The 16,350-nt window shown below is 45.1% G+C and overlaps 1 protein-coding gene and 1 non-coding gene across 2 annotated transcripts in view; one reads left to right on the top strand and one right to left on the bottom strand.

Moving 5' to 3' along the window:
- The window catches only part of ERN1 (endoplasmic reticulum to nucleus signaling 1), an 82,336-nt gene that overhangs the window by 10,465 nt on the left and 55,521 nt on the right, over positions 1-16,350 (top strand). The window lies entirely within an intron of this gene.
- Positions 584-656, bottom strand: TRNAG-UCC (transfer RNA glycine (anticodon UCC)). Its single transcript has one exon. It is a non-coding gene; the product is annotated as a tRNA-Gly (tRNA).

Genomic DNA, 16,350 nt, shown 5'->3' with positions numbered 1-16,350 from the left:
ACACCGTTTTCCAGGTTCCTTCACATCCCCTGGTGGGTAATAAAATCTTTCTTCAAGTTTGTAGCCAGAGTGAAGTAGCCAAGGCAAGTGGGTATGGGAGAAATTTGTGGAAGGAGTGAGTTGAACTGTTAAAGTACAAGAATGAAGCATACAAAGCCAAAAGGGACTTTCTTAGCAGGGCGAGAATGTGTCCGTTGGAAATGAGTTGCCAGAGGGCCCAGTTCGTGATGTTCTCCTTCCCCTTTCTGTGGTCTGGAGTGCTGTGGGCATCTGGGTGATTATCATAGCCTGAAGGTGTTTTTTGCAGCAGGTGCACCTTTGAAAGGCCGCACCACAGAAGGCCCCACAGGAGATGGCCAGTCCCTGTCTTAGCCACTGCCCCTGAGTTGTTACCCAGAGAATCCTAAGAGCTGATTTAGGAACAAGAGGAAACTCACTTCTGAAACTCACTAGACTGGTCCAGACCAAATCTAAACTCTGCCGGAATCATGTTGACAGAAGTCAGTAGAAGTGGGAGGTCACTCTGTGAAGTTGGCCTCTTTTTTTTTTTTTTGGCTGCCCTATGTGGCTTGAGGGATCTTAGTTCCCTGACCAGGGTTTGAACCTGGGTCCCCTTCAGTGGAAGCACAGAGTCCTAACCACTGGACCACCAGGGAAGTCCCTGAAGACAGCCTCTGAAGGGGGCTCGGCATCTAACCTAACACTTGGGTGAGCTCCGGGCTGAGAGCTGGGTTTCCCGACCGAACTTAATCCTAGGGAAGTCCCGAGTGAGTCTGTGCTCATTAAGCAGGTAGACCAGTGTAGTTGGTCATTTTAGCTGTTTTGAAATGTCGGTTATAGGCACAGTCTTCTGTTTTCATGCATCGGGTTTTTTTGGTTTGTTTTTGGCTGTGGGATCCTAGTTCCTGTAGTGGACGTTCAGAGTCCTAACTCAACTGGAGCCGCCAGGGAAATCCCTTCACACACACTTTTGACCTACATGATAAAAACGGCTTCTTCCAGTGAGCGGGACTTGGGAGATGAGGGGCTGAGTGCTGGGAGACTTCGGCAAATGAGTCATTTCCCCTGTATTTCCTCATCTGTAAAACAGGGCCATGGAACTAGAGACCTCTTCGTGGGCCTCTTTATAAACATCTTCCAATTAGGCACCATTTAGGTTAAAGGGACGAGTCCCCCAGCTCTACTGTTCCACCTTCGCTCTTAGCTGGGTGGGGGAAGGTGGGGGCTCCTCTGCCTCGAGCCTCCAAGCCCCCCAGTTCCTGAACGTAGTGGATCCCACCGGTTCATCTGCCAGCTTTATTGTATATGCCAACCCTGTCTGAGGGGCCTGGGACACGTTAATGAACAACACAGTCTCCTGCCCTCGTGAAGCTTCCATCTACTTGGCGAAGACAGGCAAGAAACAGCAGCATGATCAATACGAAATACATAGACTGTGCGAAGGTGATAAAATCCTGTGGAAAGAAAGAAATGAAAGAGCTGAGCACGGGAGACAGGGGCCTGGAAGTTGCCACAGGGCTGTGCTTTTGCCAGCCATGGCTCGGTGGTCCTGTAGGGTCCAGTGGGAAGCCTGGCACCTTCCTGACCACTGTGCCCTCCCCGCTCTTTAAGTAGCATCACATTACTTAGGATTGGAGTCCCTATACCAGTTCATCTTCCAGTTGATTTCTCATCTAATCTTCAGGAGGACTGGTGTGTTTTCCATTGTTTTGTTTTGTTTGTTTAGCTTTTGGCCATGCCGCATGGTATATGACCTCTTAGTTCTCTGACCAGGGCTCGAACTCATACCTCCTCCTCCTTTGGCAGCATGGATTCTTAACCACTAGATCACCAGGGAAGTCCCCAGGAGGACTGGTATTGACTGCTCACATATGTTTGCAAATCCTGAGAAAAAAATGAGGTATTGAGTATAACTGTTGTCAATTTTTAACAGTAGCATAGGAAGAGAACGTTTAAAAATCTGTCAAGAAAACGTCAGAAGCCTCCATGACTCAGGGGACAGAGGCAGCAGTTCTTTGATTTTTGTGATGTTTCTGTTCTCAAATACACATGTGGTGTGTATATATATATATGTGAGTGTGTATGTGTGTATTTACAAACAGAATTAAATAGTTTTTACCTATTGTGGATGTATTTATAAAATCTCCAGATAAACTCAAATACCACGAGAACAGTATAAAGCCAAGTTTAGGGAATCTGACGTCAAAGTCCCCACCTCCTCTAAACACTCCAGTGACCTCATCCAGTCCCTCTGTTAGGGTTCATTTTCCACTTGCCAGGGTCTGGTTTTGCAAAGAAGAAAATGGTTTTCTTTACACAGAGAGATTAAGAACATGTTTATCTGTAGTTTGGGTACTGGAACTGGGAAACCAAACCACAGTTGCTTCTGACACCAATCCTGCATCGTCTTTATCTGATGGTTCAGTACTTGGAAGTCTCTGGGGCTTTTGGTACTGGGGTGAAGTTCAATCACTTATCGGATTTGTGGTTTGGAGAAGAATAGAGATCTACCTTTCAGATTAGGAGATGGTTGATTTGAGAGTCTATGGCAAGGACATGTACTTGAGAGTCACCAACTCCTCCCACATAATATGAGTCCATTTCTGTGGTGTTTCTTTTCCCCACCCTGAACCTGAAAGTGAATCAGATTATTACTATTATAATTTTCAGTGTTGCAATAGTTCAAGATAAGTAGAGAGACTGGGGTGTTGAAAGACCAGGACTTTCATGACTGTGTTCAAAGGCATCAAGACATCTGAACACTCTCATTCTTACTTGGGTTTGGGTCATGTTTTGATTGACTGGGGACCAAAAGGATCCACAGTAAACCATGAGGAGAGGTGAGGGCCTGCTAAACTTTGGATTGTCCTACTTCTGAGCTAAAGGGCACACCCAACCCAGTCTTCTTTAGAGAATCGGAAACTGACGCCCAGAGAAATTGAATGATTTGTTCAGAGCGCAAACCAGGACATGCATCCCTGTGCCCTGGCTCATCTTTCAGCTTCATTTATCCAAATAACATCTGTTGAGCATTGACAGGCTCATGGAGACACCTTGGGGGTTTTTAACTTAGAGTTCCATGTATTTTTTATTTTTGACTGCACTGCACAATATGTGGGATCTTAGTTCCCTAACCAGGGATCAAACCCATTCCCCCTGCAGTGTAAGCACAGAGTCCTAACCACTAGACCTCCAGGGAAGTCCCTTCACTTGGAGTTTTAAGGATTAACTGGCTTTGGAGTTGCACGAATACAGGATGGGCCAAAGAGTGAGCGGCAGGCCTGAGCAGGGACATGTGGGCTCAGAATCTTAGAGAACTGCCCTGGGCAGGGCCCGGGCATGCTGCCAGGTCAGCTTCCAGGAGGCACAGTTGTGGAACCTGCCATCTTTTCCCCTGTACGGCGCTGTTTCTCTGCAAGATGGTAAAACCCTTGAAGGCAGGAGTCTTACAGACCTCGAGGCTCCAGCACCTCATGGAAGACAGGATCCTTCTTTCTGTGTTACCGGTAGGAGAGAAGAGTCCAGCATGGGGGTGGGGGTTGAAATAAGCGAACCAGTAAGTAAGCTGGACATAGAGGAGTCAGCCAACAGGAAGAAGCGTGAACCAGGGAGTGCCTGGAAGAAATTGATAAATACTGCCTGTCCTTGCCAACCCTCCTGAGTAATGTGAGCCGGTGATCCAGGACTCAACCATGACCTGGAAGGTTAGTGCCCCCACCTCCCCGCCCTGGATTTCTGCCTCTTGTAGAGAAAATAGCCCTGGAAGTGACTGCAGTTATTGCAGAGGGAGCCCCGCCCCCTGCCCCAGCCCCACCGGAGAGGGTGCCTGTCACTCCTTGGCCTCCTGAGGGGAGCCCTGTGATCCAGTGCCTGGGGTCTGGCTGGAGAAGTGCCTCAGATGACGGGTCTCAAAAGCAGGAGAACTTGCCATGAGGTTGCTCTGTGGGCCATATTTCATCACAAAAACAGTCTCATTTATGAAACTCTCCCATGAGGTTTCGGTATGTGATGCTCCTGTTCAGCTGTAAAGCAACTAAGCAACACCAGTCCAACGCTAGTCTAAATGACAACACCAGGAAGACTCATCTGGGCTGTGAACAGACTGTTAGGTTTATTTTACACTTCACCTTTGAGGAGTGTTTTTTCCCCTCCAGGTCTGCTCTGCACTCTTAGGAACAGCATGCCCTCCTGCTCATTCTGTGAGCTACACAGGAAACCAAGAAAACGTGGATTTTGTGACCCACTCTGTGCAAGTACATACTCACCCTGTTTTGTTTTGGTTTTTTTTGCCACATCGTGAGGCTTGTGGGTTCTTACTTCCCTGCCTAGGGATCAAACCCGTGTCCCCTGCAGTGGGAGCTTGGAGTCCTAACCACTGGACTTCCAGGGAAGTCCCCACACCCTTGGCCTTCTGTCTGCTTCCCCAGCCCCTCCTTGTCCCAGTAACCCCTCTGCTTTCTATCTCCAGCAGCACTGGCCTGATAGGTCCTCAAATCCAGCAAATTATTTTTAGTCTCCAGGCCTTTGCACAGGCTGTTTCCTCTGCCCAGGAGACTTTTCCCTTCTTTCCACCCACCTCCCAGTTCCTGCAGATCTTCATTCAGTTGTTACACCTTGTGAAAAACATTTGACACTGTGATCCATGCCCCCCGTAACACCAGGCCAGATTGGCTTCTGATACACTCTCGTGGTTCCTGGGATGTCCCTCTTATAGCACTCACTGCAATTTGCCATTCTGTTTGTGCAATTTTTTTTTTACTCCTGTGGTCCCTTATTAGACTGTAAGTGCCACGAGGGCAGGGATCAGATCATTGTTGTGATTAGATCCTAGGGTCTTCAGTTCAGTTCAGTTGCTCAGTCAACACCATGGACTGCAGCATGCCAGGCTTCCCTGTCTATCACCAATTCCCAGAGCATGCTCAAACTCATGTCCATCAAGTCAGTGATGCCATCCAGCCATCTCATCCTCTGTCATCCCAAAAAATTCCTGGAGTCTTACACAGCCTGAATTAATCATCGTCATAAGAGCTGACACTTATGTGATGCTGACTATACACTAAGAGTTTTACACATTTTAACCCATTATATATTAATTCACCAATGCTTTGAAATCAGTGTTATTGTTGTCCCCAATTTTACAGGTGAGAAAACCAAGGCACAGAGAAGTCAGTGACTGCTCTTCTTGCAGACATGTTATTCGGGGACAAAACATGAAACATTGCAAACATATGTTGAACTATTCAGCATCGTCAGAAAATGAGGGCTGTTGCATAAGTGAGTTTCCAGGTAATTCAAATACAGCCCTAGAACTGTGGGGTGTACACTTTTCAGCAGTTATACTATTCTTCCCTCTTAAATACCACAAACCAAGCATTTTAAGCTTTTCTTGATTATTCTAGATTGTCAGTACCAGCTCTTACATTATTGCTGCCTTGTCACCACCAGCTCTTACATTGTATTGTCTGCCCACAAGAGCAAAAGATGGGGAGCACCTGAGGTTTGGGACAGAGTGGATAATCAGGTTTTGAGTTTTGTTTACTCTCTGTTGGTATCTTTGGCCAGCACCAGTTTTCTTTAATAAAATGGTCTCCCCTAATATTTACGTAGCTCTTGTCTTTGACATCCTTCGTATTTGTTTTGCTCTCCGAGCATTCAATGGGACACTGTTTTTGCTCAGTTTTCCAAAGGAAAAACAGAGTAGGAAGCTTAGCCACCCTGCCCCACAGGTCACTTGCCCATGGAAGCCATTCTTCTGGCCCCGAGAAGTTGGCAGTGAGGTTGGATGGCCTCCAGGGAAAGCAGAGGCCTGACTGGGATGAAGCCTGTTGGTGGCAGAGCATGTGCTATAAGGAACCTGTGCCCTCTCCCCTCCCGGCCCTGGATGGCCGTTTTTCCCTTCTCCGGAGGGAGTTCAGTCCTCCTTTGTGTCTGGAAGGGCTTCTTCCTCGAACCCGAAGGCCCACGTGGTGTCCTCTTGGGGTGATTCTTTCCTGCTCCCGTTTCCTGCCCACCCTAGATACGCCGGAGGAGGCAGCAGTCCTTCCACTTGGCCAGTTTCTCGGGCTGCAGTTTTCACACCACAACTCCCTAGGTCTGCTTGTGCCAACAAGCAGTTTCTGACGCTTTCCTATCTCTGTCCAAATGTGTGGGAATTGCACTGGGATGTTTATATTTGCCTCCCAGAAGAGCCTAGAAAATAGAAACCTATGCTGAGAGTATGGAAATCCTGTGGCATAAGATTTTCTTTTTTATTTATTTTAAAATTTATTTTTGTTGAAGGATAGGTGATTTACAGTGTTGTGCTAGTTTCTAATCAAACCAGCAGAGTGATTTGGTTATACATATATGCATATATATACACACGTTCTTTTTCATATTCTTTTCCAATATGGTTTATCATGGGATAGTGAATATAGTTCCCTGTGCTATACAGTAGGATCTTGTTGTTTATAGGATTTTCTTTGCTGTGAAAAAGTCAATATTTTTGCAAGCATCTTATTCCTGCAAAGTGAAGCTGTCACGGCTTGCTGCGTGAGGCTCATGGTTGTACGTATATCATTAAAATGGTCCTCCGTGTTCAAAAGGAGTCGTCCGGTGCTAATCAGTAATGTGCGTTTCCTTGGCGCTGCCATTAAAAGAATGACTCACTTCATCAAAGGAATGGGCAGTGGCCACTGTATCATCACCATCATCATCAAAGAGCACTTTTTTTAAGAACCATCAGAACGGGGCTGGATAAATGTATTCCAGGAATTTTTTTTATAGTGGCTAAGGCCATGATCTCTGACTTCATGTGATGTTATCCGTGCCCACTTAGATCTACAGTGGGATCTCAGGAATTTTTATCCAGAACATTTTTTTTAAGGCCCCACCCTGTATAATTTGCAGTGCCTTTTGGTCTATTGGGTGGCTATGTACATATGTATTACAAATTTGGTGTCTCATCCGAAAGGTCCCAGCCCCTTCCCCATCAGAACAGTGTTGATCTCCAGCAAGACTCAAAGGACTCCAGGCCTCAAGTAATTGAAGCCTGTGTTTCTCAGAAAACCGTGATTTAAAGCAGTGAAATTATAGTGTGGTACAGTGTGCAGAGGACCAGGAGGCGAGGCAGAGAGACCTTGGTTCCAGTCTTGGTTAGCAGTCTGTGGTGCCTTGGGCTAGTCACTTCACTCTCTGGGCCTTGACTCCTTTCCTGTCAACTGAGAGGCTGGGGTAAGGTGACCTTCTCCAGTTCTTTTTGTTGCTGAAGTTACATATCCCAGAAGCTGTAAACAGCCCCTGCTTGTTTGATCTGTATTGTCTGGAACCATGTGGATTTCTGGGACCATCAGCTAACTGGAGAGAGGAAGGTGGCATGGTGGATGGGGCCAGCCGGGCAGTGGGTAATCCTCAGACGTACTTCAGACAATGGGGACTCTTGTCTAGGGGAAAGTCGATCTGGCCAAGGAGCTCAACTTCAGGCAGATTTCATAGTGTTTGACTTCCGTTATAAAGCTTGGCAACATCTGGCAGGCCTAGGTGGCAATTATGTCATAAATATATAAATACAGTTGTTTATGGATAATGTTTATTCAACTAGAGCATTTATCCACTTTCTACTCGACCCCTTCCGTCCGTCTCTGGTAGAAAGGAATCTCTTACCAAGTTTAAAGAGCAAAATTGACAGTTTCAGATTAACTGCTGTTATTAAGACTGAAAAATTTGGTATCTAATTGAGTCTTTTTTTTTTCCCCTTGGGGTTTTCATAGGAAGACTTCCTAATAGGTTTAACTGAAGATGAATGTGCCACTCAAATAGATCAAATCTGGCTTTTTGTAAAGCTGGTAGTCCCCTTATGAACTTATGGTCTAATCAGAATTTTATTGGTTGTGTTTGTTTATGATGGCTGCTCCATAAGGTAAGTGAGCCTAATAGGATTCTTAGTTTTTTACAAGGCCTGCATTGCTGCTGTTTCCTTTCAGTGAAGAAGACTGAGTAATAATAATGGTGATACTTGCATTCTAAATCTCAACCACTAAATGATGGTGAGACCTTGGGTTTTAGTTTTAATATTAACAAAATGCTTAACAACTTTAGAGATTCGCTATCACCCTAAGAACGGGGCTTGGTACCTTGACCACAGTGTGGTAAAGGGTTTCCTGTAGCACCTTTCATGCCCAAATATATTTGCTCCTCCCCTGGGGTCAATATAAGTTGATGACAGAGGGACCGTGAAGACAAATGGAGCTGCCAGCTGCTTGAACTTAGACACTTAGCCTGGGGCCTCAGAACCAGTTGGGGAAAGTGTCTTCACCTGTTGTGAAATGAGCACACCTTTACTGTCAGAAATCATGTGGCCTTACAAGGAACCTTTTATCAGACCCATTAAATGAGTAGCCTAGACCACCAAAGAATTGGGTGGTGGTTAATTACACCACACGCAAGAATTGCTGCGTGTTAAATAGTAGTTTAACTCTCTCAGTGGCTGAGTTTGGAAACCACACAGCACTGCTCAGTTAAACCTTGCCCTTTTTCTGCATCCCAGTTAGACACCTGACTCCCATCCAGAGCAAATGTCACAGTTACCTTTATTGACCTGATGTCAAGAAACAGCAGCCGATGGGCTAATTAGAAGGAAATATATACAGTTGACGGATTATTGCTGATCTAAGCACAGGTAAACAAAGTGTGTCGGGGTTTGGCATGATTTTTATCCTAGACTGAAACCATTAAAACGTAGACACAATTAAAAGTCTCTTTAATATCACCAGTGTTTTAATTCCGTTCTTCATCCTTCGTCTACTGGATTGGAATAAACTCAATGAGGTTCTGTGTCACTGTGTATACAGATGATTGTATAGAAGTCTCCACGTTTGAGCTGAGTGAGTGAAAGTCGCCCAGTCGTGTCCGACTCCCTGCGATCCCATGGACTATACAGTCCATGGAATTCTCCAGGCCAGAATACTGGAGTGGGTAGCCTTTCCCTTCTCTAGCAGATCTTCCCAACCCAGGGATCAAACCCAGGTCTCCCGCATTATAGGCAGATTCTTTACCAGCTGAGCCACAAGGGAAACCCGTACTGAGTACTTGACTCTTAATTGAGGTATGTCAGTGAGACAGGGGGTGGGGAGCAGGGTTTGACTAGAAGAGGGAGTCAGAGCTTCTAGTTATTAACCTTAGCAATAATGCTTGGAGGTGAGAAGGGCATTGGGTGCCGGGGGATGTGCCAAGGTACCATAAAGAGGAGAGAAAATAAGACTTGCACGTGTGTGGGTGTGATGGGGGAGATGGTTCCTATGGATAAGAAAGCAGAGGATAACAGAAGATGCCAAACTCTGTTACACTTGGTTGGATCTGTCTCATCAGACCTTTTCCTGATACCCTCAAAGGAAGAGCTGCTGTTCTAGCCTGCTCCACTGATCATGATGTGGGCTTCATTTTTCAACAGGAGACTGTTATGTAATGGGTGTGTGCCGGCATTTACTGGGCACTGATTTCAGTTGCATGCTGATTTGGAGAATTCTCGGTGGTTTTTTGGCCATCTCTGGGCACAGTCTTCTACCATGTGGCCAAATATGACAGTACCCCGCTTAGTAGTTTTGTGAAGCCACCAGAATTGCAAAGAGCCAGACTCTGCTGGGGTCTGTAGCCAGAAGTATATAATATGGCTGCAAATAGAATTGTAGACAAAGATGTATTTTTTTTTTTAATCGTTTAGGGCCTGCCAAGGGACTGTGTTACATAATACTGTTTTGAGGAACTTCCTGCTTAATTGCACAGGTTCCCCCCGCCTTTTTTTTTTTTTTTTGGTGGGAAGCTCTATAGAACTGGGATCTGGTATGACGAGCCAGAAAGTGTCTTACCCATAGCTCTCAAAATAAGCTCACCCATCCTGGGTGGCTTTCAGCTGGGTATAGCCCACAGGAGGATCCAGTCTACTTGTGATTTTTCCATACCTCTGCTTTCTTATCCATAGGAACCATCTCCCCCATCACACCCACACACGCACATGTGCAAGTCTTATTTTCTGTCCTCTTTATGGTGCCTTGGCACTGGCACATCCCCCGGCACCCAATGCCCTTCTCACCTCCAAGCGTTATTGCTAAGGTTAATAATTAGAAGCTCTGATTCCCTAGCACATTCTAAGTCCATTTGCAATTTATTATTCTACATTTGGTGACATGCAATCTTAATTGTTCTCAAGATTTCCCCTGTCCTAAGTAGTAAAAGCATAAGCGCTTGGAAGCCTTTCCTGTGGAATCCTTCCTTCACTCGCATGCCTGTCTTTTTTTTTTTAATTTATTTATTTTAATTGGAGGCTAATTACTTTACAATATTGTATTGGTTTTGCCATACATCAACATAAATCTGCCACAGGTATACACATGTTCCCCATCCTGAATCCCCCTCCCACCTCCCTCCCCATACCATCCCTCTGGGTCATCCCAGTGCACCAGCCCCAAGCATCCTGTATCATGCATGGAACCTGGACTGGCATGCCTGTCTTAAGTCTTAATAATACTGTAATGGATATTCATCAACCAACCAAAAGTCACTTTACCTTCCTTTTACCTTTATGGGCTGCTGTGCAGTGGGTTGGAGCCCGGGCAGGGAGCCTTGCACTGCACAAGGCAGAATGGTTGTTGGTGGCCAGTTATAGGTTCCAGGAATTTAGGTGCAAAAGCACAAGCTGGAATTAAGATTGCCAGGAGAAATGTCAATAACCTCAGATATGCAGATGACACCACCCTTATGGCAGAAAGTGAAGAGGAGCTAAAGAGCCTCTTGATGAAAGTGAAAGTGGAGAGTGAAAAGGTTGGCTTAAAGCTCAACATTCAGAAAACTAAGATCATGGCATCTGGTCCTATCACTTCATGGGAATTAAATGGGGAAACCGTGGAAGCAGTGTCAGACTTTATTTTTTGGGCTCCAAAATCACTGCAGATGGTGATTGCAGCCATGAAATTAAGAGACACTTACTCCTTGGAAGGAAAGTTATGACCAACCTAGATAGCATATTCAAAAGCAGAGACATTACTTTGCCAACAAAGGTCCGTCTAGTCAAGGCTATGGTTTTTCCAGTGGTCATGTATGGATGTGAGAGTTGGACTGTGAAGAAAGCTGAACGCCAAAGAATTGATGCTTTTGAACTGTGGTGCTGGAGAAGACGCTTGAGAGTCCCTTGGATTGCAAGGAGATCCAACCAGTCCATTCTGCAGGAGATCAGTCCTGGGTGTTCATTGGAAGGACTGATGCTAAAGCTGAAACTCCAGTACTTTGGCCACCTCATGCGAAGAGTTGACTCATTGGAAAAGACTCTGATGCTGGAGGGATTGGGGGCAGGAGGAGAAGGGGATGACAGAGGATGAGATGGCTGGATGGCATCACCAACTCGATGGACATGAGTTTGAGTAAACTCCAGGAGTTGGTGATGGACAGGGAGGCCTGGCGTGCTGCGATTCATGGGGTCGCAAAGAGTTGCACACGACTGAGCGACTGAACTGATGTTGTATAAGGATTTTCTGTTGGACACATGCCAATATCTTTGCTAGACTGATACAAGTGTTGTATCTTCAGTTTGGTGGAAGGGTTTTCTTAACCTTGGTGGTGGTGGTTTAGTCACTCAGTTGTGTCCAACTCTGCGATCCTATGTACTAGAGCTCACCAGGCTCCTTTGTCCAGGGGGTTTCTCAGGCAAGAATACTGGAGTGGGTAGCCATTTCCTTCTCCAGGAGAATCTTCCCCAAGCAGGGATCAAACCTGTGTCTACTGCATTGCAGGCAGATTCTTTATACCAGGGAGAGTATGTATGTTCAAAGACACAATCATTAGACTCTTTCTATATGGGGCTTGGGCTTGAAAACTAGTAAAAATATTCCACAAGAATAACTTAGAACATTTGGAATCACCCTTTAATCTCTGCTTATACCTCAAGCATGCATAAGCAATATTTCCATGTCTTTATTTAAAAGTTTTATGGATTTATTGTGCCTTAAAATATATACTACCAAGGTAGTGAACTGTCACATTTTAAACTATTTTCCAAATTAAAATTCTGCTTTTTAAGGACTTGGCCTTTGTGTCTTTCAGATAGAAATTAACTAAGTAAAACTAAAAGTGAGAATTATGTAATGTAACAGTAATCCAATAACCATGCAGGAAAAAATTAGTTAAAAAAAACGCCAACAAGCAAAAAACCCCACCTCTCAGCAAATCCTGGAAATCAATGTGGTACTCCTAAAAGAAAAATACCATTTTGTAATTAGCCAGATTATTGTATTCTAATTATTATAAATGGTTTGGTCTGTTGGAGTGGAGGCAAGAATGGGAAACGTTTCACAGGAAAGTGCCTATAAGTTGAGCTTTTGGAGATGGACGTTTGGGTTAGGCCTGATCAGTTTGCATGCCACCTGAGACGTGTATGGCTCTCTTGTTCACAGTGTGCACATCCTCTTTTTTTTTTTTTTTTGTGGTCTCCCCTGGTGGCTCAACTGTAAAGAACCTGCCTGCAATACAGGAGACACAGCAGGAGCTGTGGGCTCGTTTCCTGGGTTCCTGAGAATCCCTTGGAGAAGGAAATGGCAACCCACTCCAGTATTCTTGCCTGGAAAATCCCATGGACAACTCATGGGTTCAGAAAAGAGTCTGACATGACTTAGCAACTCAACAACAAGGACTCACTAGTTTGGGGATAGAACCGATACTATAGTATCATGTATAGATCACCTTGGAAATTGGGGTGTCAGACACGTGTGTGCATGGCCCCACTTCTTCCCTCTGACTTCAAGATGAAAGGTCTGTGCCAACTTCATTGATCTTGTTTCTGACCATTGTTATTAGGTAGTCTGTTAAACCGTGGGCTGGTTCTTGAAATATGTGTCTGAAATTTAAGAATTGTGTTTCTTTGGAAAATGCAGCCTCTTGGAAAACCCTAACGGGGAAGCATGGGGCTGCCCTGTGTTCTGAATCTTAGAGCAGCATGTGGTGTGCTTCCTGCTGTTCATCCAGGGGCCAGAGGGAGGGTGCAGGGGAGTAGCCTTGTCAGTGGTAGCCTGGCAACTGCAACCAGATCCCAGCTTTGTGGGCTCTTCTCCAGCCGCCGGGGAGCTGCCTCTGGCCTGACCCGTCCCAAGTTCTAGTTCAGAAACTGGTAGGTTTGGGACTTCCCTGGTGGTCCACACTTTGCCTGCCAGTGCTGGGGGATGAGGATTTGATCCTGACCCCCACATGCCTAGTGATCAAAAAACTAAAACATAAAACAGAAGCAATATTATAACAAGTTCAGTAAAGACTTAAAAATGGTGCACATCAAAAAAAGGGGACTTGCCTGGTGGTCCAGTGGCTAAGAATCCACACATCCAGCGCAGGTGGCCGGGGTTCGAACCCTCGTCAGGGAACTAGATCCCACGTGTCTCGACTGCAGCCGGACCCGATGCAGCCAAATAAATAAATATATATTTTTTTTAATCTTAAAAAAAGGTGTGTTAGAGGCTGTTTCATTTGTTTTTGTGCTACCTAAACACTTGATTTGTGAATGTTTATACGGACAGTCCCTTCTGTCTGTACTAAACAAAGTTATTCCAGAGCTTGTTTTAGGAAAGACTTTTTTTTCTTGCCTGAAATATAAACATTTAAGTTCATTAATGCAGGAGCAGCTGACAATTAGCTGAATTTAGAATATTAGAAAATGAGATTGTTGGAGATTTAACTACCTTTTACTCATCTCTGTATGAGCAGTTGGTAGCTGCGTTCATGTCTTTTGTGGGAAATGCAAAGCAAGTGGTACATTTTAATCTTGCTTTATAATAAAATTGAACGTGAGGATCCAGCCCAGGAATTACGTTTTCACAGGAGGCAGCCCTGGCCGAGCCAAGCAACAGTGAGGGCTGGATTTTAACAACGGAATCAACCTAAGTGAAATAAGCTGTTTTTACAGGCACACATTTCCCCAGCATCATCTGGCCCAAATTGCCCAGCTCTCTGGTCCTCAGACGGGGCATTTCCAGAGTTGCTATGTCAGGGTCACCTCATGTGAGAGGGCCAGACTTCCAATTAGCTAATGGATGTCTCATTTTAGACTAGACTAGATTACCTGCCACGGCCTCTACCATGTCACTGCAATTACTTTTTTAGGAGTCACCAATGAAGCCAGGAGTATATAACCCACTAGTTTGAAAAACGAGGCAGATCCCAGGCTGATTGGCAGGATCAGACCTTTTCTTTCTGCTCTCAGGCTCTCTGGAAACCAGTGTGTGTAGCTCTGGGGCCTGAAGCCCTTTTATCCATTGCAGGGAAAATGGAACACCAACAGGGTGAAGGTGATATGCAAGATCATCGTGAAGCAGTGTTTTTAAATGTTTCACAGACACGTAGTTCTCAGCTGTGCTCAGTATCACACACAGAATTTAGTTGCTTATTGCATTCACGTGAGTTACAGCAACTTATCACTTTGCCGACAAAAGTCCATGTGGTCAAAGCTATAGTTTTTCCAGTAGTCATGTATGGATGTGAGAGTTGAACCATAAATAAAGCTGAGCACTGAAGAATTGATGCATTCGAATTGTGGTGCTGGAGAAGTTTCTTGAGAGTCCCTTGGACAGCGAGGAAATCAAACCAGTCAATCCTAAAGGAAATCAACCCTGAATATTCATTGGAAGGACTGATGCTGAAGTTGAAGCTCCAGTACTTTGGCCACCCAATGTGAAGAGCCGACTCACTGGAAAAGACCTGGGTGCTAGGAAAGATTGAGGGCAGGAAGAGAAGGTAGGGACAGAAGAGGAGATGGTTGGATGGCATCACCGACTCAATGGACACCAATTTGTGTAAACTCTGGGAGATAGTGAAGGGCAGAGGTGCCTGGTGTGTTGCAGTCCATGGGGTCGCAGAGTCGACACGACTTAGTGACTGAACTACAACAACAGATAGCAGCTGTAGCTGAGGGCAAGCATTTTAATGCTTTAAAAAATGCCAGGAGAAGAAAAAGGCAGAGATTTTGTGATATTAAGTTGCCTCATGAGAGACTAATGCTGTTCAGAGTGTCTCTTTCTAATTTGAAACTGTCAAGAGCGTCAAAGAAGAGAAAAATCTGGTGTGATGGGGTTTGTGATGTCACTGTGGACATTGTGATTAATTCAGTGTTCTCAGTTGCTAAATTCGACCTCCAGCCAAACCTGGCCTTTCTGAGATTTTTGAAGACCATGTTAGTTATGTGATGAGTGTTTTATTTCGAGTCACCAACCAACCATGGACAATTGCTCTTCCTGTGGTTTCCAAGATGCTCAGACAAAGCAGCTGGTTTTCATTTCCATGCCAATAGTGGAGCAGCACTGATATATTTTAGTAAATATTGGCCCCTTTTAGTATTAAGACTGTGATGAGATGTATTTGGGGGCATTTAGTTAATTATAGTTGTACTGTAGGCTTTAGGCTTTAGTTACAGTGAAACTCTTCTGTCCTCTGGATGTACACTCTCTGACCGGGAGACCTTTGTGTTTCTAAACTTCTGTCCCTTATTTGGTGGATTTCAGTGATCAAAGGTGATTGGGTTACCTAATAACCCTGAGGTGGAAAGGGCTTCTGGAATTTAGGGGCTTGCTGAAGGTCCTTTAAATCCCAGCTTCTCTTCCACCTGCTAACTTATCCATTTCCTTTTTATGATCATATTATAGAAAATTTAGAAAATAAAGGAGAAAAAACTAGGGCTATAATTTTACATTTTTTTTCTATAGATATATTGAAAATACTTGTGTGTGTGGGTGTGTGTGGGTGTGTATTTAGGACTGTCTCAGTTTCGAGGGACAGAAACTTAGCTCTAACAAGCTTAAGCAAACAGGGGAGTTGACTGCACGGGCCAGGTGTCCCTGGGCCCAAGCTCAGGGGTTGGCCAGGCCTGAGAAGTGTTGGAGGCCAGGGTCTTAATCCCAGCTTTTCTGCCCTGTTTCTTCTCAACCTTCTTTCCGTCTTTATCTGTCTCTCTCTCATCCAGCTTTTTCCACATGGAGGAAAACATATTCACAGAAACCTCCTGAGTTTAATTCCCTTTTCTTTTTTCTGAGTTTAATTTCTTAGTACTTCAGCCACCCAAATTGTTCAACCTGCTTCTGACATGATTCCCAAGACCTAAGAATGGTTGTTCCCAGGGGAACTGTGTGACAGAGGGAGGGGGTTCCCACCTGTTGGCCCCCAGATATGCATACACGTTCCCATTTCATTTGGTCGACCTTCTCACTACCCCCACCTAACTTAATCCCGCCACCCCACATCAAGTCGCAGACCCATTCATTCCCCTTGTCAGTGGAGGTAGCCCCAGCCTCAGTGGTCATCACAGGGCTGCTGTTCTCCAGGCCAGGTGCTCCAGGTGGTGTGTGTTCA

Source organism: Bos taurus, chromosome 19 (assembly GCF_002263795.3).
Source record: "Bos taurus isolate L1 Dominette 01449 registration number 42190680 breed Hereford chromosome 19, ARS-UCD2.0, whole genome shotgun sequence".
NCBI classification, from domain to species: domain Eukaryota; kingdom Metazoa; phylum Chordata; class Mammalia; order Artiodactyla; family Bovidae; genus Bos; species Bos taurus.
The sequence above is the reverse complement of the archived record's forward strand: the minus strand, read 5'-3'. Positions and strand labels throughout refer to the sequence as shown.